General features: G+C 49.5%; 1 protein-coding gene across 4 annotated transcripts in view; it reads right to left on the reverse strand.

Annotated features, from left to right (window-relative positions):
- Positions 1-26,465, reverse strand: part of SLC25A42 (solute carrier family 25 member 42) — a 49,994-nt gene that overhangs the window by 17,417 nt on the left and 6,112 nt on the right. Inside the window, exon 2 of one of the 4 annotated variants that reach the window (XM_021083448.1) lies at positions 13,256-13,362. The exons of 2 other annotated variants lie outside the window; for them this stretch is intronic. The gene's annotated coding sequence lies outside the window, so the exon portion shown is untranslated. Of the gene's footprint in view, positions 1-13,255; positions 14,204-26,465 lie in introns of those variants that run through there. One more of the 4 variants, XM_021083447.1, reaches the window with a different exon arrangement.

The following is a 26,465-nucleotide window of genomic DNA, read 5'->3' on the forward strand; positions in this document are numbered from 1 at the left end:
CTAGAGGAAAACATAGGCCAAACACTCTCTGACATAAACCACAGCAACATCTTCTCAGATCCACCTCCTAAAGACAATAAAAACAAAAACAAACAAATGGGACTTAATTGAACTTAAAACGTTTCTGCACACCAAAGGAAACCCTAAACAAGAAAAGACAACCCACAGAATGGGAGAAAATATTTGCAAATGAAGCAACTGACAAGGGATTAATCTCCAAAATTTATAAACACCTTCTGCAGCTCAAAACCAAAAAAACAACCCCATCAAAAAATGTGCAGAAGATCTAAACAATTCTCCAAAGAAGACATACAGATGGCCAAAAAAAAATACATGATAAGATGTTCAACATCATTAATTATTAGAGAAATGCAAATCAAAACCAATATGAGGTAATACCTTACATCAGCCAGAATGGCCATCATCAAAAAGTCTGCAAACAATAAGTTTGGAGAGGGTGTGGAGAAAAGGGAACCCTCATACACTGTTGGTGGGACTGTAAATTGGTGTAACCACTGTGGGAAAGAGTATGGAGATTCCTCAGAAAATTAAAAATAGAATTACCATTTGATCCAGCAATCCCACTCCTGGGCAGAGAAAACCATGACTTGAAAAGACACATGTACTCCAATGTTCATTGCAGCACTATATACAATAGCCAAGACATGGAAACAACCTAAATGCCCATCAACAGAAGAGTGGATAAAGAAGAGGTGGTACATATACGCAAAGAAATATTACTCAGCCATTAAAAGGAAAGAAATAATAGCATTTGCAGCAACATGGATGGACATAGAAATTATCATGCTAAGTGAAGTGAGTCAGACAGTGAGACACCAACATCATATGCTATCACTTACATGTGGAATCTAAAAAAAGGACACAATGAGTTTCTTTGCAGAGCAGATACTGAGTCACAGACTTTTAAAAATTTACATTTTCCAAATGAGACAGGTTGGGAAGGTAGGGGGGTGTGCTGGGGGTTTGGGATGGAAGCGCTATAAAATTTGTACAACTATAAATGTAATAAAATTCAGCAAATAATAAAAAAAGAATCTGACTGTAGCAGCTCAGGTTACTGCAGAGGCCAGGGTTCGAGCCCCAGCCCGACACAGTGGGTTTAAAGATCTGGCTTTACTGTAGCTATGGCACAGGTTGAAGCTGCAGCTCAGATTTCCTTTTCTCCAAACTGCAGTCCAACCACGAGAAAAACACCAGACAAATATCAGTGGAGGGCCATACTAAACCAAGAAAGTCTAAGAAACTGTCTAAGCCCAGTGGGTCCTAAAGAGACATGATGGCTAAATGTAAAGTGAGGATCCTGGGATAGAAAACAAACATTAGGAGTTCCCGTCATGGCTCAGTGGTTAGTGAATCTGACTAGGAACCATGAGGTTGCAGGTTCGATCCCTGGCCTTGCTCAGTGGGTTAAGGATCCGGCATTGCCATGAGCTGTGGTGTAGGTTGCAGATGTGGCTTGGATCCCGTGTTGCTGTGGCTCCGGTGTAGGCCGATGACTACAGCTCTCATTAGACCCCTAGCCTGGGAACCTCCATATGCCATAGATGCGGCCCTAAAAGGACAAAAGACAGAAAAAAAAAAAATTTTTTTTCTAAAAATAAAAGAATAAACGTTACGTATATTAAAAAAAAAAAAAAAAGGACATTAGGGAAACACTAAGGGAATCTGAAAAAAGAATGGACTTTAGGGTGTCCCCATTGTGGCTCAGTGGGTTAAGAACCTGACTAGTATCCATGAGAACGCGGGTTCAATTCCTGGCCTTGCTCAGTGGGTAAGGGATCTAGCATTGCTGCAAGCTGTGGCATAGATTGCAGATGTGGCTTTGATCTGGTGTTGCTGTGGCCATGGCGTAAGCCAGCAGCTGTAGCTCCAATTCAACCCCTAACCTAAGAGCTTCCATATGCCACTAGTGTGGCCCTAAAAAGAATCCTCCCCCCAAAAAAAGTATGGACTTTAGTTAACAATAACATATCAGTATTTGTTCATTAGTTGTCACAAATACGCCACTTTAATGTAAGACGTCACTTGGGGAAATTAGGTGCATGCGGTGTATGGCAACTCTGCATTATCTTTGCAATTTTTCTGTAAATCTAAAGCAAACAAAGAGAAACTAGGCCCTAGGGATCTGTTCAAGCCACTTGCTGGGGTATCAGTCTTTGGGGTGCGCTGTGACTACATCACCACCCCCACCACATATCCCAATGCTGGTTAGCACCACCGCTAACATTATAGACCCAGGAGAATGGTCCCCACATCTGGGTGCCTAGATGTGGATGATGCAGCCTTTCTTAGGGCCAAGTCAGGCCCTAAGTTTTGTTTCTTCTCTTTTCTTTCTCCCTTTCTTTCCTTTTCTTTTCTTTGTGGGGCTGCACCCGTGGCATATGGAAATTTCCAGGCCAGGGGTTGAATCAGAGCTGCCAGCTGCTGGTCCACACCACAGCCACAGCAATGCCAGATCTGAGCCACATCTGTGACCTATGCTACAGCTCAGGGATCCTCAGCCCACTGAGCGAGGCCAGGATCAAACCCGCATCCTCATGGATACTAGTTGGGTTCGTAATCTGAGCCAAAAAGGGAGCTTCCTAAGTTTTCTTGGATGTGGACATATTTTGCAAAACTGTCAATCCAGCTCTTTGGTCCCTACCTCGTATGTCTAGAGTCTATTGCTCCACCCCCCGCCCCCCCAGGATGGCTCCTGCTCCAAGCTCTCTAGGAAGAAACAGAGTTTCTGCAGGAGGACGGTGCAGGCTCAGACCCAGGCTGCTGACTGCTCACTAAGCCAGTCTTCACCCACTGGCCCGCGCCAAGGGCCTGCCCTAGGAACTCTGTACTTGGCTCAGACGGGGCTGCAGTGTGGCAGACTTGGACAGAAACAGTTGTCACACAAACCAGTGCAGACCTACAACAGCATGTCACACAGGGAAGGCATCTGCAGGGGACAGAACAGTGGCCCCCAAAGACATGTCTGCCTTTGGGAATGTGACATTATTTGTAAAAAGCCTTTGCGGAGGAGTTCCCGTCATGGCGCAGTGGTTAACGAATCCGACTAGGAACCATGAGGTTGCGGGTTCCGTCCCTGCCCTTGCTCAGTGGGTTAACAATCTGGCGTTGCCATGAGCTGTGGTGTAGGTTGCAGACGCGGCTCGGATCCCGCGTTGCTGTGGCTCTGGCGTAGGCCGGTGGCTACAGCTCCGATTCAACCCCTGGCCTGGGAACCTCCATATGCCGCGGGAACGGCCCAAGAAATAGCAACAACAACAACAACAACAAAAGACAAAAAAAAGCCTTTGCGGAAAGAATCTGAAGATATCATCCTGGGTGAGAGTGGGTCCTAAAAATCAATGACAAGTGATTGACCTGATAGGAGATAGAAAAACAAGACACAGACAGGGAGTCCATGTCAAGATAGAGGCGGAGGAGTTCCCTCCGTGGCACAGTGAATTAAGAATCCAACTGCAGTGGCTTGGGTTGCTGTGGAGGTGTGAGTTCAATCCCCCGGCCTGGCACAGTGGGTCAAAGGATCCAGGGCTTAGCAGAAATGGATCTGACTAGCATCCATGAGGATGCAGGTTTGATCCCTGGCCTTGCTCAGTGGGTTAAGGATCTGGCATTGCCATAGCTGTGGTGTAGGCCGGCGGCTACAGCTCCAATTCGACCCCTGGCCTGGGAACCTCCGTAAGTCGAGGGTGTGCCTCTAAAAAAAAAAAAAAAAAAAGATAGAGGCAGAGATTGGAGTGATATGATACGCACAAGCCACAAGCCAAGCAATGCCTGAGCATAAAAGCTGGAAGAGACAAGGAAGGATCCTCCTCTAGAGCCTTTGGAGTGGCTCTGGAGGAGGATTGATTTGGGACCTTTGACCTCCAGAACCATGAGAGAATAAATTTCCGTTGTCTTAAGCCAGTTAGTGGTGATTTTGTTACAGGGTCAAAGGAAACTAAGATGAAAGGCCCTTTTTGGAGGAGAACCTGGGGTGCCCCAGGTCTCTACAACCCCGAGCAGAGCGGGTAGCCAGGGCTTATCCTGCCACGGTCAGGCGCTTCCTGACAGCTCCCGGGATTGCAGAGTGAAGAGGAGGAGATTCTTTGGGGGGGGCGGGGAGGGCCTTCAAGACTTTGTCCCTCAGGCCAAACCCTAAATTCCTAAGAAACAAAGAGCTTTTTGCCCTTTCAAATCAGTTAAAAACAAAACCAAAACCAAACCAAACCAAACCAAACCAAAACAAAAAAAAAAAAAAAAAAAGAAAAAAAGAAAAAAGGCAAGAAACAGCCAGATCACTGGGAAGGAAAAAAAATAATTTTGTTTTGTCTTTTTTATTTTAGGGCCACAACTTCAGCATATGGAGTTTCCCAGGCTAGGGGTCAAACTGGAGTTGTAGCCACTGGCCTATTCCACAGCCAGAGCAATCCCAGATCCTAGCCGCGTCTGTGACCTGTACCACAGCTCACGGCAATGCTGGATCCTTAACCCACTGATGGAGGCCAGGGATTGAACTAGTGTCCTCATGGATGCTAGTCAGATTTGTTTCTGCTGAATCACGACGGGAACGCTGAAGAAAAATAATTAAAAAATATGACGGATACCAGACCACACTCATAAGAAAAAAGGTGGGGAATTCCCTGGTGGCTCAGCAGGTTAAGGATCTGGCATTTGTCAGCCACTGCTGTGGCTCTGGTTATTGCTGTTGGCATGGGTTCGATCCTTGGTCTGAGAACTTGCTCGGCCAAAAAAAGGGAAAAGGTGGGTTTAACTCTCAGTGGAGGGCTGTTGGCAGGTGTGAGGACAGTAATGCAACCGGTAGGTGAGACAAGTGGCCATGGAGGGAGGCTGTGGAAACACCTCTCTGCAGGTGGTTTGGCAAGTGCCTTGGAATGTGTGCTGTGCCCATAACAGGTAAGCATGAAGCCTTGTGGGCAAGTAAGGGCACTACTAGGTGCTGATCCCAGTGAAGGTGAGAAGGTCTGGATGGGAAGCCAAGGGGGAGTGAGGAGAGGGTGACAGGGAGAACATGTGACCTGAGCCCTCATGGGAGGATGTCAAACAGCCTGTCACTAATGGGTGAACCCACCTGGACCCTGGCAAGGACAAGAAACAGTCCAGTTGTTTATAGAGTGCTGACAACAGGGACTCCCAGACTTGGGAGGTGACAAGGGCGGGAGTGGGGCTGACTGTGGATGTACAGATTCTCTTGCAATTAGCATTTCCCCACCCCCTACTTACTTACTCATTAATAATAGAGAGAGGACATGACCCACATGTGGCCACCCTCCACTGCACTCAGGCACCCCCTCCATGCTCCCTACTAGCCCCCTTCCCTGAAACTGCCACATGATTCTGATTCCTCCCCCTGCTTTGAGAGCCCTCCCCGCCTCCCACTCACTCAATTGGGGCTGCCACTGCCCACACACAACACCCAGGCTCAGGAAAGTCAGCAGGCCCCCTCTGCCACCAGGGTGAGGACACCATGGCCAGGACTTCTCAGAGTCCAGCTCGCTCGCTGCCCAGATGGAGCACCCATGTCTGTGCCCAAGAACACAGGCTCCTTTGGACATAGTCTGGAGCTCCTCACTGGTGAGATGGTGAACAATGGCCCACATGGCTGAGGGTGAAGCCCAGAGTGGCCTCAGCTGGTGCTGAAAACCCAAGTGGCTGGAGTCCCCTCCCTCCTTCCTCCAGCCCCGCTGACTCCCTCTCTCCAGGGCAAGAGGCCTGGGCTCTGTACCAAGGCAGGCAACTGGGCGAGATGATTTCTATTTTTCTTTCTTTTGCTTTTTTTTAGGGCCACACCTGCAGCATACGGAGGTTCCCAGGCTAGGGGTCTAATCCAAGCTATTGCTGCAAGCCTATGCCAGAGCCACAGCAATGCAGGATCTGAGCCGCGTCTGCGACCTACACCACAGCTCACAGCAACGCCGGATCCTTAACCCGCTGAGCCACCAGGGAACTCCTTTCTTTTTAAATAATTTTCATACATTTGTTAGCTGACCAATTATTTAAGAGATCTTTTGACTGTAACCTACATTCAGAAATATGCTTTGCTGGAGTTCAGTGGATTGATAGCTTGATAGCTCAGGGGGTTAAGGATCTGGTATTGTCACTGTTGAGGGGGAAAAAAAAGGAAAAAAAGAAATATGCTTTGCATCGCACACTCACTTATACTCAGACACTCCTGCCTACATGTCCTAAGTGCAAGAGGAGTTTCAGGAAGTAACAGGTGGCTCATTTAAGCGCAATTTACTCTGCCATTTCCCACCTCCAGTTAATTTTCAGTGAAGTTAATCACCACCAACTATACTGATTTCATGAATAGGGTCTCAAGCAGCAGACTGAAGGAATATTGTTAAAAGCTAAGGTTTGGCAGATATGAATCTATGTGGCCACACACAAACATATACACACATTATTTAAGCCCTAACTTCTGGATTTCTTTTTAGGGTAGTAATATAAAATATTCTTTAGATGAATCAAGTTAGAAAACTGTAAAGTGAATCCTAGGACAGGATGTGCAGCTGGCAGAACTGGGGGAAGCGTTCCCTGGGGATCTCAGAGGAACCGGGCTCAAGAGTCACCCTTGGGTGACTCACAGCAGAGAGATGCTCTCTGTGGTCAGGAGTGTCCTATGTTCACTGAGGCTCTGGAGCTCAAGGGGAGAAGCCAAGTTATGGCCCAGTCCTGCGGATGAGGGTGAGGGTGAGATCGGGGCAGCCACTTGCTCAGGGAGACAGTTTTGCTTCTTGACATGCAAACACACCCGTGGCTGGGACTGCTAGGCAGAGGTAAAACCCAGACAGTCCTCATATGCATCATTCGGGAGAAGAACACAGACAGACCTTTGCTTTTGCTTCAGCATCCACACTTGACCTTCTTAAGATACAAGTCACAAGTTCAACGATGTATTTATATAAAATAGTATCTGGGGTGGGGGAGGGAATGGAACATTAGATGAGGCCAGTTGGAAAAGTTTGCTCCTGAAAAAACTCGATCTTTTGAAAAATAAGGAGAGCTCAGAGGTCTGGCCCTTGGTGTCCCCCAAGGCCACCCCCAACCCTCCGAGGCATGGACGTCCTGCTGCCATACCCCTCTCTCAGCTCCTGTGTTGGAATCTATGACCTCCTGTGATACTGTGTGTCTGGTGCATGACCACCTGGATCTCATGGACCAGAAGGACACATCCCCACTCCTCATGCCGGTGACACTGCCTCTGAGGGTCTCTGTGTTCAGCCCAGGAGCCCACCTCTCAGTCCCACATTCCGGATGCCCATTCACAGGGGACCTGTGCTCGCCCTGAATGCTCTGGTCTCCTCCCTCATGGATAATAGTCAGATTTGTTACCTCTGAACCACGACAGGAACTCCGTAAATCAACTGTATTTTAATAAAAGAAAGTCCTCAGTAAAACAATAACAACAAAAACCCAAAACAAAACCCCGAACCCTTTAGGTAAGAGAGAGAATATACACAGGGACATGGCATAATGGTAGAACTCTGACTTGCTGCCTCTGCAATAACCAGCCAGGGTTACTCTTTTGTGATCCATCCAAAACAGTTGGGTCTGGGTACTTGACTGTAGCCTCTCTAGTTATTGTTCCTGCTTCCAGCTCAAGACCAATCAAAAAACAATATGCTTCTCATCAGCCACCCCCAGCTTTCTCCTGCCAACAGCGTGCAATAGGTATACCTGGGCCTTCCCTGCTCCGCCATAAAGCTCCCCCCACCCACCTGTCTTTGAGTCTCTGCCAAATGCAGTGGTGGCAGCTGAACCCCTGGCTCTAGCGAGCCTGTTTTCTCATTGGTGGCCTCCATTTATTTCCATAGGTAGCTGCATGAATGAAGAGAAGAGGCAGCTCTTCCTTACAGCAGAATTTCAATTAATCAATGTATAAGGAATGATGGACAGAGAAAACCACCAATAAGCAAATGCCAATATTCATGACTGCCATCAAGAACCACAGGTGGGTGGATGCTAAAATGAGGGAGTGAAAATATGATGAGAAGTGGGGTATGTCTGTGATCTCTAAGCAACTCTCCATAAGACACTTAATAATTTCTCTTAGCAGAGAAACCTGACAGATCTTACACCGACCAAGTGATCAAGGTCAGCACCACTAGTGATAAGGACACAGCAACAGCTCGTACCCCTGACACAATGCAGCAGGAAGAACACAACATCACATCTGTGGGATTTGTGCCAAAGATGCGCAGCCCCAATCCGATCATGAGGAAACAATAGACAAACCGCATGGAGGCACGTTCTACAAACAACTGAACCGTTCTCAGCAGTGAAGGTTGTGGACAAGGAAAGACTGAGGAACCATCACAGATCACAGATTGGCGGTGACTTAGGAGACACAAGGACCAAATGCAACATAGGAGCCTGGACCAGAATGAGAACATTAGGGGAAAAGTTGGTGAAATCAGAATTCAGTCTGGAGATGGGTTCCTAGTGTTGCATCAATGTAAATTTTCTGGTTCAGGTAACAGTATCCTGTAAGATGCTAACAATGGAGGCAGCTGAGTGAAGGGTATCACGGATGCTCAGTTATTTTTGTCATTTTTCTGTAAGTCTAAAATTATTTCAAGATACAAACCAAAAAAAAAAAATAGCTTTGAGAAAACCAGGTGCCTCTGGGATGTGCCAGTGGTTTCAGAGAAACACATTTCGGGTATTTGCGGCTATGGAGGGGCTGACCTGGTAACTTGACTCCTCCCTGTCTAGTTGGCACCCCGGGGCCTCCATGTTCTGGGCTGGGGAAGGGTACTGGCAGTCATGGGAAGCCGTGTGGGGGATTAGTGCTGCCTGGATTGAGGGGAAACGGGTACCCTTCTTGGCAGGTGCACCCTGACCCTGGCCTCTCCTCAGGCCAAGGCCTTCACACTCTGCCTCTGGCTGTGCATGTGGGGGTGAGAATCGGGTGAAGGCAGATGCTCAACACAAGGACACAATACAGTACAAAGCAGCTATTGTTTATTAAGTCCCTTTGTCCCTGTATTCTCTAATCTGGCCAGCCCTAACCAATGTGCATGTGTGTTGCCTTACAGATGGGGAAGCTGAGGCATTGTGAGTCCTAGCCAGAAACTGCTATAGTGACAATCACCACAGCTAACAACTGGGGGCGGGGGGTTGGGGGCGGGGGGGAGAGTGTCCATAGTCACTGGTTTCTTTCCCCACTTTGCCCATGAGATGTGGGAAGCTTGGCCAGACAAACGGCAGAAGGAACTCCAGGAGTTCCCTCGTCGCTTAGCGGGTTAAGGATCTGGCATTTTCACTGCAGCAGCTTGGGTTGCTGCTGTGGCGCAGGTTTAGTCCCTGGCCTGGGAATTTCCATGTGCCATGGGCACAGCCAAAAAAACAAAAACAACAAGAGAAAACCCAAAACAAAAAGAAGGAACTCCAGCCTTGACACAGGGCTCCAAAGCCATTGCCAAGTCTTCCTCCAGAGAGCCCGACCCTCAGACAAGCTCAACACCATTTTATCTTGAGTGATTCTTCTAGAGAAGTGCCCTGTAATAAAGATTTCGCTTCACCTTAAAGAACAACAAACAGCACAGGGGAGAGAGGAGCGAGGGTCTGGCTACACTCAGATGGCTCCTGAACACAACTCTCAAAGCTGTGCAGAACACGAAGCTAAAGGGCTTTGGTTGCTGCTGTGGCACAGGTTTGATCCCTGGTCTGGGAACTTCCAGATACAGTGGGTATGGCCAAAAAAATTTTTTTAATTAAAAAGAAAGTCTAAAATCTAGGACCTAACCTCGGATAATGAGGTGCAAGGGGAGACCAGATGCTAGGGACAAGGAGGAGAAAACCACCCCACAGAGGCGGGCTGGGCGGATGATGCTGTATTTGAAAATGCTGATGGGACATCCAACTGGGAAGAGCTGGAGTAGGTTTGAGCCTCAGCCACCCCATCTTCTGAATGTAGGGCCTCATGTAGACCACCCACTGCAGTGGAGATGAATTACCAACAGTGGGCAATGACACATGGTGGTACTTGATAAAATAGATAAGGAAGCAGGAGCCTCTTTTCTTTGGTTTGGTTTTGTTTTTTGCTTTTTAGGGCTGCACCCGAGGCATATGGAGGTTCCCAGGCTAGGAGATGATTCGGAGCTACAACTGCAGGCCTACACCATAGCCACAGCAAGGTGGGATCTGAGCTGCATCTGCAACCTACACCACAGCTCATGGCAACGCTGGATCCTTAACCCACTGAGCGAAGCCAGGGATTGAACCCATAACCTCATGGTTAGTAGTGGGATTTGTTTCTGCTGCACCACAATGGGAATTCCCAGCAAGAGCCTCTTGAGACCCCCCAGTGTCACAGCCCACAGATCCGAGAGGGGTGACTGCAAAAGCAGCCTGCTCTGACCTGGTTGATGAGACCTTTACTGCCCTTGTTCCCGCTGTCAACACAACTCCTGGCTTTTTTCAGTTTCACCGGTTATTCACTGAATCTTCCTTTTTTGCCCCAGGATCTCATCCATCCATGAGCCTGAGGCCTTCCCCGTACTGCAGAACACCCCCACCCCTCCATCTGGGTTGTCTGATGTGTTTTCTCGCCATTAGCCTGGTTTGTGGGGTTCTGGGAAGAACACGGAGGTGGGGAGCCCTCGCCATCACATTATCTAGGGACCCTGAGAGCACAGACTTAATCCAAGGGAGATGAGCCTGGGCTTCTTGGTTAAAGTGGGGTCTGCCAGGTGTCCCCCTGTCAAGTAACCCTTTTCCCTTTCCACATTCTTCTCTTTGGAACCAAGTCTTTGGGCAAGAGGTGGTGGGGGGCAGGGGGCAGTAAGCTAGAGGTGGAGAGGGAGAATGGACATACACAGCTCAGAATTCTTCCACAGAACAGAGGTCTCTTCTCTGGTCCCCACCTCCCTGTCTTACTCAGTTATTCAGTCATTTATCCAGATCTGTTTACACTCTGGGTTCAACAAGATCCTCTGTTACTTATTTACTGCTCTGATCGTCCAGCATTGGCCATGTGGTCTGAGCTGTTTTCCATCCACCGGAGGGGGAGGGGGCAGGTCTGGAGCAGGGGCGGGGATGGAGACCTTGAGGATGACGAAACGGCGGTCCAAAAGATCTGGGCAGCAGCAGGAGCCAAAACAGGGCATGCTCAAGGGACGAACATCAACGTGCACCTATGGGCCCTGAATCTGACGGTGCAGATGCAGGGGCGAGGCCAGACAGGGTGAGTACTCCAGTCTGAGGTCGAGTGCTCCTGGTCCTCACTGCTCCCTCGTCCTCCCTCTGCCCCAACCTTCACTGTGCTGCCTTGGCTCATGTGACAGCTCTCTGGGTGCACTTAGCCACCCCCCGCCCCCCAGCACCTAGGCAGTGGGAACTGAGTGGAATTCACGCCTTCAATCTTGGTAAGAGGACTTGAGACAGGAGGAATGGTGCCATTGGGCAAGGCCAGGTTGGGAGGCCCATGAGCAGGGACTGAGAGTCCTTGAATCCTGATACTTGGGGTACCGGTCCAGGAAAGGACAACCATAAGGACCAGCCTGGTCTGATAATTAAAGGGCTGTGGTGGGCTGATGGTGGCCCCTAAAGATGTCTGGGAAACCCCCAGAACCTGTGGATGCTACCTTACATGGCAAAAGGGACTTTGCAGGATCTTGACATGGGAAAACTGTCTTGGAATATCAGGATGGCCCCAATATCCTCACAAGTCCTTAAGAGAGGGAGGCAGTAGTGTCAGAGATGGAGATGTGATGATGGAGGTAGGTTTCAGAGAGATCTGAAGATGCTGCACTGCTGGCATTGAAGGTGGTAGAAGGGGCCACCGATGGAAGCATGCAAGTGGCTTCCAGAAGCTGGAAAAGGCAAGGAAAACAGATTCTCTTCTGAAATCTCAAGAAGCAACACAGCCCTGAAGACCCATTTTAGATGTCTGACCTCCAGAACTGGAGGACAACAAACTTGTGTGGCTTTTGGCCTCAACTATCTGGCAGATTGTTAACAGCAGCCACAGGAACCTGATGCAGGCTGTCACAAAGAAGCAGGGGCAGTGGCCCTGTGCGACAACTCAGGGGAGTCACAAGGAGGTCAATTCCCAGTCAACATAAGATAATGAGAAAGCCAGGGCAGCCCGGACCACCCATAGCCCAACCTCTGCCCCTTGGGGAAGGTGGTCATTCACATAGATAGATGCTCAGAGCCTCCTCCATGCCAGGCCCTGCTGGCTTTGAGGGCACAGCAGTGAACAGGCACCTGCCCCCATGCAGAAGCAAGACAATTCAGGGAACTGAACTGGCACCTGTGATGAAGGAAGCAAACAGGGAGACGGACCAAGTGATGGGAGCCTAGATTTGAGACTGGATGGTCAAACTAGCATTCCTAAGTGGGGTGTGGGTGCTGAGGCTGGAATAAACAGAGTAGGGAGCAGGGGTGTTGGCAGGTGTTTCCTTCCAGGCAGTGAGACAGGATGTGCAAAAGACTCCAGGGCAGGAATGAGTCAGCCAGTGAGAGAGGAGGGTGTGGATCCAGAGAGGCAGTGGGGAAGGAGGGGACGGTGCAGGGAGGCCTAGAGGCCACCCATGGGGTCACTCAGGTGAGATGGGGTCTGATGGAGGGAGGTTGAGGGTGACCCAGGAGCCCACTCCCCAAGTTCCGCCTGAGACCCAGGAGGGGTGGGGTTGTTTTCTGGGACCAGGAGGCTTGTGGGGCCGAAGTGGAGCCCAGCAGGGCAGTGGCTCCTGTTGCAAGGGCCCCACTCTTGGCAGATCCTTGCCCAAATTGAGAAAACGTTGTCAAGACCTCTGGTACCAAGTGGTCCCAATACACCACCCAGAAGGATATGAGGGAAAACATACAGCATACCTAATTTTTCTTTTTTTTTTTTTTTGTCTTTTTACCATTTCTTGGGCCGCTCCTGTGGCATATGGAGGTTCCCAGGCTAGGGATCGAATTGGAGCTGTAGCCACCGGCCTACACCAGAGCCACAGCAACTCGGGATCCGAGCCGTGTCTGCAACCTACACCACAGCTCACGGCAACGCCAGATCCTTAGCCCACTGAGCAAGGCCAGGGATCAAACCCGCAATCTCATGGTTCCTAGTCAGATTCTGAGCCACGATGGGAACTCCCAGCATAGCTAATTTTAATTAAAGTTTAATTAAAGACACACCCAGTGGATTCACACTGGACATGACCTGGCATCAGTCCTTTTCAGAGGTGCTGTTTCTTCTCACCCACTCCCCCCATGCTCTGTCTCGTTGCCCACCCTTACCTACCAGGCTGGTCCTAATGGCTATTCCTGTGGTTCCTTATGGGTCCAGTGGTAGAAAGCCACACTCTGGCCTCTCCTGTCACCTGTCAGGGAAGTATCTCCTTGTGTAACCTGGAAGGCAGAGTCATGAGTTCAAGGCTGGCTCTGTCCTTTCACTAGGGGAGCGCCCTCAGGGAGATGGCCCAGCTCCCAGGGCCTGGGCTCGCTGATACCCAGTTGGGGTGAGTGAGCCGAATGAAGAACCATGTTCTCCCAACTTCATCCTGCCAAGGTCTGCCTGAACTTGCCCAAAGAACCTGGAGCCCTCATATACCAGGAATACCAGTTAGGGCTGTCGCTACAGAAATCACTCTGTAGGGTCCTCAACTAGCCGAACACAGAGTTACCATGTGACCCAGCAATTCCACTGCCAGGCCATCCCCAAAAGAACTGAGAACAGATGTTCAAACAAATCCTTGCACACCGTGTTTAGAACAGCACTAGTTGCAGTTGCCACAAGACAGAAACAACCCAAACATCCATCAACAGGTGAGTGGATAAATAAAATGTGGTCCAGCTATGAAGTGGATTATTACTCAGCCATAAAAAGGGATGAAGCACTGACACGTGCTACCCTGTGGATAAATCTTGAAAACCTTATGCCAGGTGAAAGACATCAGACACAAAAGGTCACATGTTGTACAATCCCATGTAAGATGAAAGGTCCATAACAGGCAGATCCATAGAGATAGAAAATAGATTAGTGGTTGCTAGATGCTGGAGGAGGGGGAGGTTTCCCTTCAGGATGATGATAATGTTCGTTTTGAAGTACACTACGATCATACTAACTGCCACTGAACTGTACACTATAAACAGGGGAAAATGGTGGAGGTTCTCTAGTGGCCTAGCAGTGAAGGATCCAGCATTATCACTGCTGTGGCAAGGGTCTGATTCCTGGCCTGGGAACTTGCACATGCCACAAGCGAGGCCAAAAAAATAAATAAATAAAAAATAGAAAAATAAAAGGGGGGAAATGGTAAAGTTTAAGTTGTATGTACTTTATGGAAAAAAACAAAAACATAAACGAAACAAAACAAAAAAACAAACAGCCCCAGGCGTTCCTGTTGTGGCTCAGCAGAAACAAATCTAACTAGTATCTATGAAGATGCAGGTTCGCTCCCTGGCCTCACTTGGCGGGTTAAGGATCCGGCGTTGCCGTGAGCTTTGGTGTAGGTTGCAGATGTGGCTCAGATCCCTTGTTGCTGTGGCTGTGGTGTAGGCCAGCAGCTGTAGCTCTGATTTGACCCCTAGTCTGGGAACCTCCATATGCCGAGAGGCTAAAAAGACAAAAACCAAAAAACAAACAAACAAAAAAACAGCCGCAGGCTCCCATCTGCCCTGGGAGGCCCTTCTCTGATCCATCAGGATCCCAGGGTGGCAGGAGCCCAGTCACACCTTGGGCCTCCCTTCCTCACAGACCCTACCCTTTCTACTAATCTATTTGGAGTCAGATTAACTAGGTGCCTGCTGTGTATGCGCTCTGGGGAGGTGGCAGTGTCGAGGGGGGAGGGAGTGTGGGCAGATGACCCACATGGGAATGAAAGTGAGTGGAGCTCAGAGGGGTGGGGCAGGAGTCTGTCCTGGGATCATCCGATGCGAGAGAAGCAGGGAAGAGGCCCCCCACACTGCACACCTTCCCCAGGGAGTGAGCTCAGGCTGATCAGGGAAACAAAGACAGGTCAAGTGTGTGTGTGCGTGCTGTGGGCCATGGAAGACGCTGCTTGCAGGAAAGGACAAAGCATCCCCACTGCCCCCCACCCCCTGCACTGCTGCCGGACCTCCCACCTCTGGACCTCAGCTGCTGCACTATCCCAGCCAGGGCCCCCCACAACCGCATGCCTCCCCCAGGCCTCTCCTCAGTGTTTGTGACCCTGGGCTGAGTTTGGGTCACCTGGGAGCTCAGAACACCTTCTCTCACAGTGATGATGATGATGATGAGCCCGCTCTGTGGATGCAACCCTGATGGCCACCCACGGGAGAATGAGTTTGCACAGATGGTCCAGGCACACAATGGGGACCATATGACAACATAGGACAAGCTGCCGACATGTGCAACGACAGGGATGGATCCAGCAGGCAGAGCAGTGGAGAAAGAAGCCGATACAAAAGACTGTGTACCAGATCTAAGTAAAATCCAAGCCCAGTAACACAACGTGTTCTGTCCACACAATGGAATGTCACTCAGCTTTCAAGAGGAAGGACCTTCTGGAGTTCCTGTCATGGCCCAGCGGAAACAAATCTGACTAGGAACCATGAGGTTATGGGTTTGATTCCTGGCCTCGCTCAGTGAGTTAAGGATCCTGCATTGCTGTGAGCTGTGGTATAGGTTACAGACGCGGCTCAGACCTGGTGTTGCTGTGGCTGTGGTGTAGGCCAGCAGCTGTAGCTCCAATTGGACCCTTAACCTGGGAACCTCCATGTGCCACAGGTGCAGCCCTGAAAAGGAAAAAAAAAAAAAAAAAAAGAAGAGGAAGGACATTCTGACACATGCTGCAACATGGATGGACCCTGACCATATCATGTTAAGTGCAATAAGCCCGTCACAAAAGGACAAATACTGTATGATTCCACCTCCATGAGGTCCCTAGAGTATCAGATTCGTAGCAACAAAGAGTCACGGGGGTGCCAGAGGCTGGGAGAGGGGGCTGGGAAGTTAGTGTTTAATGGGGACAGAGTTTGGAAAGAAGGAAAAGTTCTGGAGATGGATGGTGGTGATGGCTGCACAACAGTGTGAATGTACTTCAAGCTACTGAAGGGCACACTACGAAGAAGTCTTATAAGATGGTATATTTTATGTTGTACGTCTTAACCTAATTAAAAAAGAAATTCAAGCACAGACAAAACACATCTGTGGTGATAAAGATCAGAACGGGGTTAACTTTGGGGGCTACGACAAGAAGCGGATGTGGAGAGGCCAGCTGAGGGCTTGAAATGCTCTGTATTCTGATCAGATTTCACGTATGAACAGATGTTCAAATTCCTTGAGCTGTACACTTATGAGTTATTCGCTTTACTGTACGTAAGGTGTAGTGCAATAAAAATGTTTTAGGAGTTCCCGTCGTGGCGCAGTGGTTAACGAATCCAACTAGGGACCATGAGGTTGCGGGTTCGATCCCTGCCCTTGCTCAGTGGGTTAATGATCCGGCGTTGCCGTGAGCTGTGGTGTAGGTCGCAGACACGGCTCGGATCCCGTGTTGCTGTGGCTCTGGTGTAGGCCAGTGGCTACAGCTCCGATTCGACCCCTAGCCTGGGAACCTCCATATGCCGCGGGAGCGGCCCAAGAAATGGCAAAAAAAAAAAAAAAAAAAAAATGTTTTAAACAGTAAAACAAAACAAAAACAAACCTTCCGGACTCCTCCCAGGCTAGGTGACCCTGAGTGTCGTATTCCTAGTTCCCAGAGGACTATGCTGGTACCTGGGGGGCGAGGTGCACTGTTTGCTACTGCTCGCCTTCCCCACCTGTGGACAATACCTGCTGAAGACTTTGGCAATGACTCAAAATGGAAAGGAGATGTTTTGAGTAGGTGGTAGGTGGGTCACAGGTGCAGTGCACACCTGGCCCCCTTCTGGAAACTGCACCCTGGGCAGCCACCCACTCTGCCCTCTATCACCTTGGAGAAGGGGGCGCTGACCCTCCCCTTAACTCCAGGTACCCAGGTGACCCTGGTCAGGTCACGAGAGCTCACACTCCTGGGTTTGGGGTGCTGCGACTTTTTCTTTTTTCTTTTTTTTTTTTTTGTCTTTTTGCCTTTTCTAGGGCCGCTCCCGAGGCATATGGAGGTTCCCAGGCTAGGGGTCGAATTGGAGCGGTAGCCGCCGGCCTACGCCAGAGCCACAGCAACGCAGGATCCGAGCCAAGTCTGAGGCCTACACCACAGCTCACGGCAACGCCGGATCGTTAACCCGCTGAGCGAGGCCAGGGATCGAACCCACAACCTCATGGTTCCTAGGCGGATTTGTTAACCACTGAGCCAAGACAGGAGCTCTGACTATTATTACTATTATTTTTTTGTCTTTTTGTCTTTTTCTAGGGCTGCACCCATGGCATAGGAAGGTTCCCAGGCCAGGGGGCTAATCGGAGCTGTAGCTGCCAGCCTATGCCACAGCCACAGCAACACCAGATCCTTGACCCACTGAGTGAGGCCGGGAATCGAACCCTCAACCTCACGGTTCCTAGTCGGATTCGTTTCCGCTGAGCCACGACAGGAACTCCTGGGTGCTGCAACTTTCGAGGGAGCTCCCTGTGCTGGAAGAGTCTTCTTTCTCCAGGGAGGGGAAGCAATAATGCCCAAGGGCAATCAAGCAGAGCCAAGGCCAGGAGCGGGAGACAGAGGCCTGCAGACTTGGGGTGTCCTGGGACCCAACAGGGTGGAAAGAACCCAGAAGGTGCACTCGGGCTTTTCCACCCTGGAGCTCATGAGGCCAGTTTGGGATGGATTTCTCTCCTCCGAACCTCCCAGAGCCCTGAACTATTTATTTCCCTGACACCCCTCCAGCCCTATGCTGTATTTCCAACTACAGATGATGGCATCCTGTAGGTGCCCTTAACAAGTACCCACGAACTAGGATGTAGGTGCCAGAGTCTTCCTCAGGGATGGGTATGAACCAGGGGCCACGTACGGAAGGGCCACCCCACACGCCATGAGTGAGTGATGTTTGTTTTTGCAGCCAAGCCCCAAAGAACAAACATTCATCTTTTCCTTCTTTTTTTTTTTTTTTTTTTTTTTTTTTTTGTCTTTTGTCCTTTTAGGGCCACACCAGCAGCATATGGAGGTCCCCAGGCTAGGGGTCTAATCTGAGCTACAGCTGCCAGCCTATCTATGCCAGAGCCACAGCAACGCCAGATCCGAGCCATGTCTGTGACCTACACCACAGCTCACGGCAACGCTGGATCCTTAACCCACTGAGCAAGGCCAGGGATGGAACCCGAAACCTCATGGTTCCTAGTTGTATTTGTTTCCACTGCGCCATGGCAGAACTCCCATTCATCTTTTCACAGACGACACTTCACAGTACGACACTTCAAACAAAAAGTAAAGTGAAGTGTGGCTGAGGGAGGAGCGTGATGCAGTAATACAACTTACTGAACAGCACTGTCTTAAGAAACATGAACCTGGGGTCACAGGATTTTAGGTAGCCCAGCTATGAGCCCCATGTTGTAGGTGCTCCATGTCGGCTGTCCTAACACACATACACACAGAGACACACAGGCAGCACCCTGACCAGGGCCACTAGTCATGTCAGCATGTGCTTGGGGGCACCACACAGCTGTACGCTCCACCCCATAGGACAAGGTAAATGTTTGCACAAACAAGAGGGGAAGATTTTTCTTTTCTTTCTTTTTCTTTTCTTTTTTTTTTTTTTTTTTTTTTTTTGCTTTTTTAGGGCCACACCCATGGCACATGGAGGTTCCAGGCTAGGGGTTGAATCAGAGCTATAGCTGCGGGCCTACCCACAGCCACAGAAACGCCAGATCCTAGCTACATCTGAGACCTACACCACAGCTCACAGCAATGCTGGATCCTTAACCCACTGAGCAAGGCCAGGGATTGAAACTGCATCCTCATAGATCCTAGTCAGATACGTTTCCGCTGCACCATGAAAAGAACTCTAAGAGGGCAGTTTCTTGGGAAATGGAACCTATAAGCAGCCATGGAACAGATCCCGTAATCTCTTGGTAAATGGAAGCCAATTATCATCCTATCTGCCTGCTGATAAAGGCTGTTTTCTTTTCCAGTTAATGGACCTAATAGAGGGGAAACAGTTTACATAATGGCCATTCCCTGTCAACCCTGACCCAACTGGCTGCTGTATGTTTCTCCCCGCTGCAGGTCCTTCTGTATGTAAGCCTTTCAGACACACTCTGGTCATTGCAATCCTGTGCTGCAGCCTCTATGGGTCAGACACCCACTTCCTGAAAGATTCGGAATAGTCTATGGGCAATCACTGTCCTTGGTCATTGCAGACAGTATGCTGCCTACCACCTGTGGCCAACTGCATGTGCAGTGACTTAAAACAAACAGGCACTCCCTCGGCTAAGAGGGTGCACTTGGGTAACACTCTTACCCCAAAGCCTTGTGTTCCTAACACACGGAGCCCAGCACAGTGCTCGCATTTACTCAATTATCTGCTGGGTGAGTGAATTAATTCTGCTCTGGCTACACTCCTCATCCTATTCCCCATGCCTAGCAAACTCCTCTGCATCCTTCAAAGCCCATCCTAAATGTCCTGGCCTCACCTCCCCAATGTTAACTGCTCTGTCATGCACTGAACACTCTGTGGTTCCTGCTGTGCTGGGAGGGGCTGCTTCCCACTCAGCTTCCCCGGGCTAGCCTGGCATCCTTGGAAGGCAAGGGCCTGGGTCACACTTACTTGTCTGTGCCTACCAAAGAGCCAGAGGTATACACGTAAAGACAGGAATGTCTTCCTGCCCTTTAGGCATCATATACCCAGGAGCAGGAGTGCACCCCTTCTGTCATTGTATGCCTCATTCCTCAAGCGGGAAGATGCCCAAGAGGCTCCTTGCCATGCCAAGCTAAGACACAGTCTAGCATGTGAGTTTGGATGTGTTACTAAACCTTCCTGGGCCTCAGTTTCCTCCTCTGTCACTACCTTCTGATGCTGGTGCTACTCAAGTGGGTCACCAGTGTTGCTAAGTATCATTCTCCCTGACAAGAAGTCAGATGGAGGTGACATCACTTGGCCCTATTGAGCAGGCCTCCCCAGCTCCCATGACTCACCATTTAGCCTGCACGCCTCCAGGCTGGGGCCTCCAAGCAGGCTGAGGATTGGTCTGTGGCATCCAGCCCGACTCTGCCTCTTCCAGGTTCATCTCTCCCCAAATTTGGCTAGCAGCACCCCACTACGCATCAAATGATGGTAGTTTAGGAAGTGCCTGCTTTCCACCAAGCACTCAGCCGTGCCCATTACAGCTGGCAGCACAGTCTCCAACTCCAGCATTCAGGGATAATCAACATTTGGCTCTGACCAATGTACTCCAGACAAAAGGGGCTCACATGCTCCAAACCTGCCTGTTCTTCAAGGCCTGGCTCTTATGCATCCCATCACTACGGGGAGGCTAAAGCAGCCACTGGCTAAGGTGAGAGCAGCAACGCTGCAAGCCACGTGCTCCCCCTCATCCCCTCCCCTCTCATGGCTACAGAGACCTGCCTGAAGCAGGAGAGGAACAGGGTCTCAAATAACCCCCCAGCTCTACACCACTCTGCCAGGTATTTCCAGGAGTGCCTGTCCCACAATCTCTAGGGACACTAGTGCATGAAGGAAACAGGGTGCATGATACTGAATCCTCTCACACAGATCATGCTTATGTTCTTAGCTATATACATATATTTTTTGGCCAAACCCCAGCATATGGAAGCTTCTGGGCCAGCAATCAAATCTGAGCCACAGCTGTGGCAACGCAGAATCCTTTACCTATTGTGCTAGGGCTGGGGATCAAACCTGTACCACCACAGAGACAATGCCAGATCCTTAACATGATGTGCCACAGCAGGAACTCCCTTAGCTATACTTTTATTTTGTTTTATTTTACTTTTTTTTTGCTTTTTAGGGCCACACCCGAGGCATATGGAGATTCCCAGGCTAGGAGTTGAATGGGAGCTACAGCTGCTGGCCTATGCCACAGGCACGGTAATGCAGGATCCGAGCCACGTCTGCAACCTACACCACAGTTCACGGCAATGCCAGATCCTCAACCCACTGAGCAAGGTCAGGGATTGAACCCGCAATCTCATGGTTACCAGTTGGATTATGCCACTGGTTTCCACTGTGCCACAATGAGAAGTCCTTATTTTACTTTTTTGACCACACTTGTGGCATGTGGAAGTTTCTGGGCCAGGGATCGAACCCGTGCCATAGCAGTGACCCAAGTCGCTGCAGTGACAATACCAGATCCATAACCTGCTGTGCCACCAGGGAACTCCAGCTGTACTTTGTTTTTTAGGGCGACACCACAGCACATGGAAGTTCCCAGGCCAGGGCTTGATTTTGAGCTGTAGTTGACAGCCTACTCCACAGCTAGCAACGCCAGATCCGAGACGCGTCTGCGACCGACACTGCAGTTCACAGCAACAGCAGATGCTTAACCCACTAAGTGAGGCCAGGGATCGAACTCACATCTTCATGGATACTAGTCAGGTTCAGTAGCGCAGAGCCACAACTCCTGTACTTTTAATTCTTTAATTTTTTGGGGGGGGATGGAGGGATTGTCCTCACTCACAGCATGCAGAAGTACTGCACGAACCCATGTCACAGCAGTGACAACACTGGATCCTTAACCTGCTGAGCCCCCAGACAACTTCTTTAATTCTTTAATTTTATATGAAGTTTTACATAACACTAATGAATTGATTAATTAATACTTAATTGAGGGAGTTCCTGTCCTGGATCAGTGGCTAAAGAATCCGACTAGCATCCATGAGGATTTGGGTTTGATCCTTGGCCTCGCTCAGTGGGTTAAGGATCCGGTGTTGTCGTGAGCTGTGTGTAGGTTGCAGGCATGGCTTGGATCTGGTGTTGCTGTGGCTGTGGTATAGGCCAGCAGTTGCAGCTCCGATTAGACCCCTAACCTGGGAACCTCCATATGCTGTGGGTGCAGCCCTAAAAAGACAAAAAAAAAAAAAAATCTTAATTGAAACATACATATTCACTTTTCCAACTTATCCCATGGCAAAGGCATGCAGCCCAGAGATAAGAGCAATGGCTCTGACATCTGTCTGGAGCTCTGTGCTGGCAAGTTTCAATGGAAACTTTGATACAACTCACAAAATAGGTCTCCCATCCTGGTCCGCATCTCACAGCTGGGGAGACACAGGTGATCTGAGGCTCTGAGCTTGGGTTTACTGACTATAGCTTGCCCACAGCAGCCGGCCTTCGATGTGAGGCCCTCTCCTGCATCTCTTGCCAGCACCAAGGACTAGGTCCTTCAACTTAGTCTGTTCTCTGGACCCTCTCGTGCTCCCCAGCCCCTTGGCCATCTCTTGGGTCCCATGACATCCAGGCTCACAGACTTCCTCTGTTTTTTTTTTTTGTTTGTTTGTTTGTTTTTTGTCTTTTTGCTATTTCTTGGGCTGCTCCCACGGCATATGGAGGTTCCCAGGCTAGGGGTTGAATCGGAGCTGCAGCCACCGGCCTACACCAGAGCCACAGCAACGCTGGATCTGAGCCATGTCTGCAACCTACACCACAGCTCATGGCAACACCAGATCGTTAACCCACTGAGCAAGGGCAGGGACCGAACCCACAACCTCATGATTCCTAGTCGGACTTGCCAACCACTGCGCCACAACGGGAACTCCCAGACGTCCTCTGTTCACAACACTTTGCCACCTGGCTAACTCCTTGCTGGCTCTCATGTCTCCAGGAGCTTTCCTAGCCCCTGGAATTAACACCCCCAGCCTCTGCTCAGGATCAATCAATTATAACACCCCCAATCATTTGGGGAAGGTCTGATCCATGTCCATGTCCCCTATCTTTCTGAGTCTGTGTTTCTGCCTTCTCTGCATGGTGGGATTGTATGGACTATGGAACAACTATGTTGTAAGGCTTCAACTTTGTGCCACTCTTGGAGGCAGTGCTGGTGGTGGTGTTCCAGGATGCTGTATATACATTTATGGCAAACAGTGGCTGAAAGCATGGTGCTATGGGTGACTTGTTTGAAGGAGGACAAGAATCTAGATTCAGGACAACCTAGGTCTGTTCCAGCTTCCCCGTGTTCTCCATATATTCTTTGAGAAAAGGCCCCTGAAGCCTGGAACACCCTGAAACTGGGATGATCTTGGAGTTCCTGTTGTGGTGCAGCAGAAACAAATCCAACTAGGAACCATGAGGTTGCGGGTTCGATCCCTGGCCTCGCCCAGTGGGTTAAGGAGCTGGTGTTGCCGTGAGCTGTGGTGTAGGTCGCAGACGTGGCTCACATCTGGTGTTGCTATGGCTGTGGCCGGCAGCTGTAGCTCCAATTAGACCCTAGCCTAGGAACCTCCATATGCTGCAGGTGTGGCCCTAAAAAGCAAAAAAAAAAATCTGGGATGATATAAAACCAAGCTCATAGCTTGGTAAGCACATGCCAAGGGGAGGCAAGGAGCAAAAAGAAGACATAACGTTCATTTGTCCAGGTCCTTGATAGCTCTGAGCAGATGCCACCATTTTCCAGCAGGGAGGCGGGTGAGCAAGGGAGTCAACAGAGGCTCCACACATACGCCATCTGGAGGGGCTGGGAAGTGTGCGCTGACCTACCAGCCTCATCTCGTCCGAAACAGCAGAGGCAGCTGAATAAGCCCTTCCCTGAATAACGCCCTCACAGGAATGCAGGCTTCACAGCTGTAGGGGTTGAATGAGGTCTCCCCAAGTTTCTGGCCACCCAGAACCTCAGAAAGTGACCTTATTTGGAAATAGGGTTTTTGCAGGTGTAATGAGTTAAGGATATCAGGATGAGATCATCTTGGATTTGATGGGTGTCCAACGATAGATGTCCTTTTAAGAGGACACACACACACACAGGAAAGAAGGCCATTTGGAGACGGAGGCGGGGATTATGGTGATGTGGTCGCAAGCCAAAGAACTCAAGGACTGCTGGCAGCCACCAGAGCCATGGAAAGATTCTCCTTCAGGGGCCCCAGTAGGAACCACCTCTGCTATCTTGGTTTTGGCTGCTGTGACAAAATACCACAGACTGGTACAACAGAGATGTATCTCTCACAGTTCTGGAGGCCGGGAAGTCTAAGATCAGGGTGCCAGCAGATTTGGTATCTGTTCAGAATGCTCTTCCTGGTTCACAGATGGCCACTTTTCTGTGTCTTCACATAGCAGAAGGGGTGAGGGAATTCTCTGAGGCCTTGTTCATTCATGACAGCTCCACCCTCATAACCAATCACTGGCCCAAACCCCACCTCCTAATACCATCGCACTGGGGATTAAGTTTCAACATATGGATATTAGAAGAGACACAAGCATTCATTCAGCCTATAGTACCTACAAACACCTTGATTTTTACTTTTTTTAATTTATTTTTATTTTGTCTTTTGAGGGCTGCACCCGTGGCACATGGAGGTTCCCAGGCTAGGGGTCTAATCGGACCCACTGGCCTACACCACAGCCACAGCAATGCCAGATCCGAGCTGCATCTGCAACCTATACCACAGCTCAGGGCACACCAGATCCTTAATCCACTCATAGAGGCCAGGGATCGAACCCGCAACCACATGGTTCCTAGTCAGATTCGTTTCCACCGCGCCACAATGGGAACTCCTTGATTTTTATTTTTATTTTACTTTGTGGCAGCATCTGTAGCATATGCAAGTTCCTGGGCCAGGGACTGAAACTGAGCCACAGCTTCAACTCATGCTGCAGCTGTAGCAAAGCTGGATCCTTCTAAGCCACTGTGCTGGGCTGGGGATCGAACCCCACATCTCTGTAGCGACCTGAGACACTGCAGTCAGATTCTTAACCCACTGCGCCACAGTGGGAACTCCCAACACCTTGATTTTCAACTTACGAATTCCACAACAGTGACAGAATAAAAATTTGTTGTTCTAAGCCACCCAGTTTGTGGTAATTTGTTATGGCAGCCCCAGGACTTTAATACAGCAGGAGTCTGAAACCAAACCTCCCAAGTGTGTGCTGTCCCTTGCCTAGTGATCAGTTCATGACCACCACTCTCTAGATTTCATAGGCTGTCCTGCTGGCAGAGTTTCAACAGAAAACCTGGCTTCTCTTGATCTTTGCTGAGACTCTAGAACCCAAGCACTCAGCTCTAGCAAAGGGTATCCAGTAAAGAAAACAAATGGTGGAGTTCCTGCTCTGACACAACAGGATGGGCATCGTCTCTGCAGCACCAGGACACAGGTTCGATCCCCAGCCCAACACAGTGGGTTAAGGGATCCCACTGCCACAGCTGTGGTGTAGGTTGCAGCTGTGGCTCAGAGCTGATCCCTGGCCCAGGAACTCTATATGCTGTGGGGTGGCAAAAAAAAAAAAAAAAAAAAAAAAAAAAACAAATGTTGAGGCGTTCTCACTATGGCACAATGGGTTAAGAATCTGACTATAGCAGCTCAGGTTGCTGCAGAGGCATGGGTTCCATCCCTGGCCAGTGCTGTGTGTTAAAGGATCTGGTGTTGCCGCTTGCCAGTTGTGCCGGTTTGCAGCTGCAGCTTGGATTCAGTCCGTGGCCTGGGAACGTCCATATGCCAAAGGTGTGGTCATTTGAAAAAAAGAAAAAAGAAAACAAATGTTGACAAGCATATTTTATTTTATTTTTGTCTTTTGTCTTTTTAGGGCTCCACCTGAAGCACACGGAGGTTCCCAGGCTAGGGGTCTAATCGGAGCTGTAGCCGCCAGCCTACACCAGAGCCACAGCAATGCAGGATCCAAGCTGCGTCTGCGACCCATACCACAGCTCACAGCAACGCCAGATCCTTCTTAACCCACTGAGCAAGGCCAGGGATCGAACCAACAACCTCATGGTTCCTAGTCAGATTCGTTAACCACTGAGCCACGACGAGAACTCTGACAAGCATATTTTATTTTATTTTTATTTATTTATTTATTTATTTATTTTTATTTTCTTTTTTTTGTTGTTGTTGTTGTTGTTGTTGTTGTTATTGTTGCTATTTCTTGGGCCGCTCCCGCGGCATATGGAAGTTCCCAGGCTAGGGGTCGAATGGGAGCTCCGGTTGCCAGCCTATACTACAGCCATAGCAACTCGGGATCCAAGCCGCATCTGCAACCTACACCACAGCTCACAGCTGGATACTTAACCCACTGAGTGAGGCCAGGGATGGAACCCACATCTTCATGGATACTAGGAGGATTCATTTCCACTATAATACAATGGGAATGCCAACACTCTACTTCTTAAACTGGGTGTTAGTTTCATTATTCTTTCTACCTTCTTTCTTTTCATGTGCACACATTACATACTGTTGGATTATGCAAGAAGTATTGCACACCACCTAAAATAAAAATTACCAATGGCCATTTTTTTCTTTTTTGCGACACTTTTTTTTCTTTTTTTTGCTCTTGTAGGGCCGCACCCGCAGCATATGGAGGTTCCCAGGCTAGGGGTCAAATTGAAGCTACAGCTGCCAGCCTACACCACAGCCACAGCAATGCCCTGATCCTTATCCTTAACACTGGATCCTTAACCCACTGATCGAGAC

This window comes from Sus scrofa, chromosome 2 (assembly GCF_000003025.6).
Source record: "Sus scrofa isolate TJ Tabasco breed Duroc chromosome 2, Sscrofa11.1, whole genome shotgun sequence".
NCBI classification, from domain to species: domain Eukaryota; kingdom Metazoa; phylum Chordata; class Mammalia; order Artiodactyla; family Suidae; genus Sus; species Sus scrofa.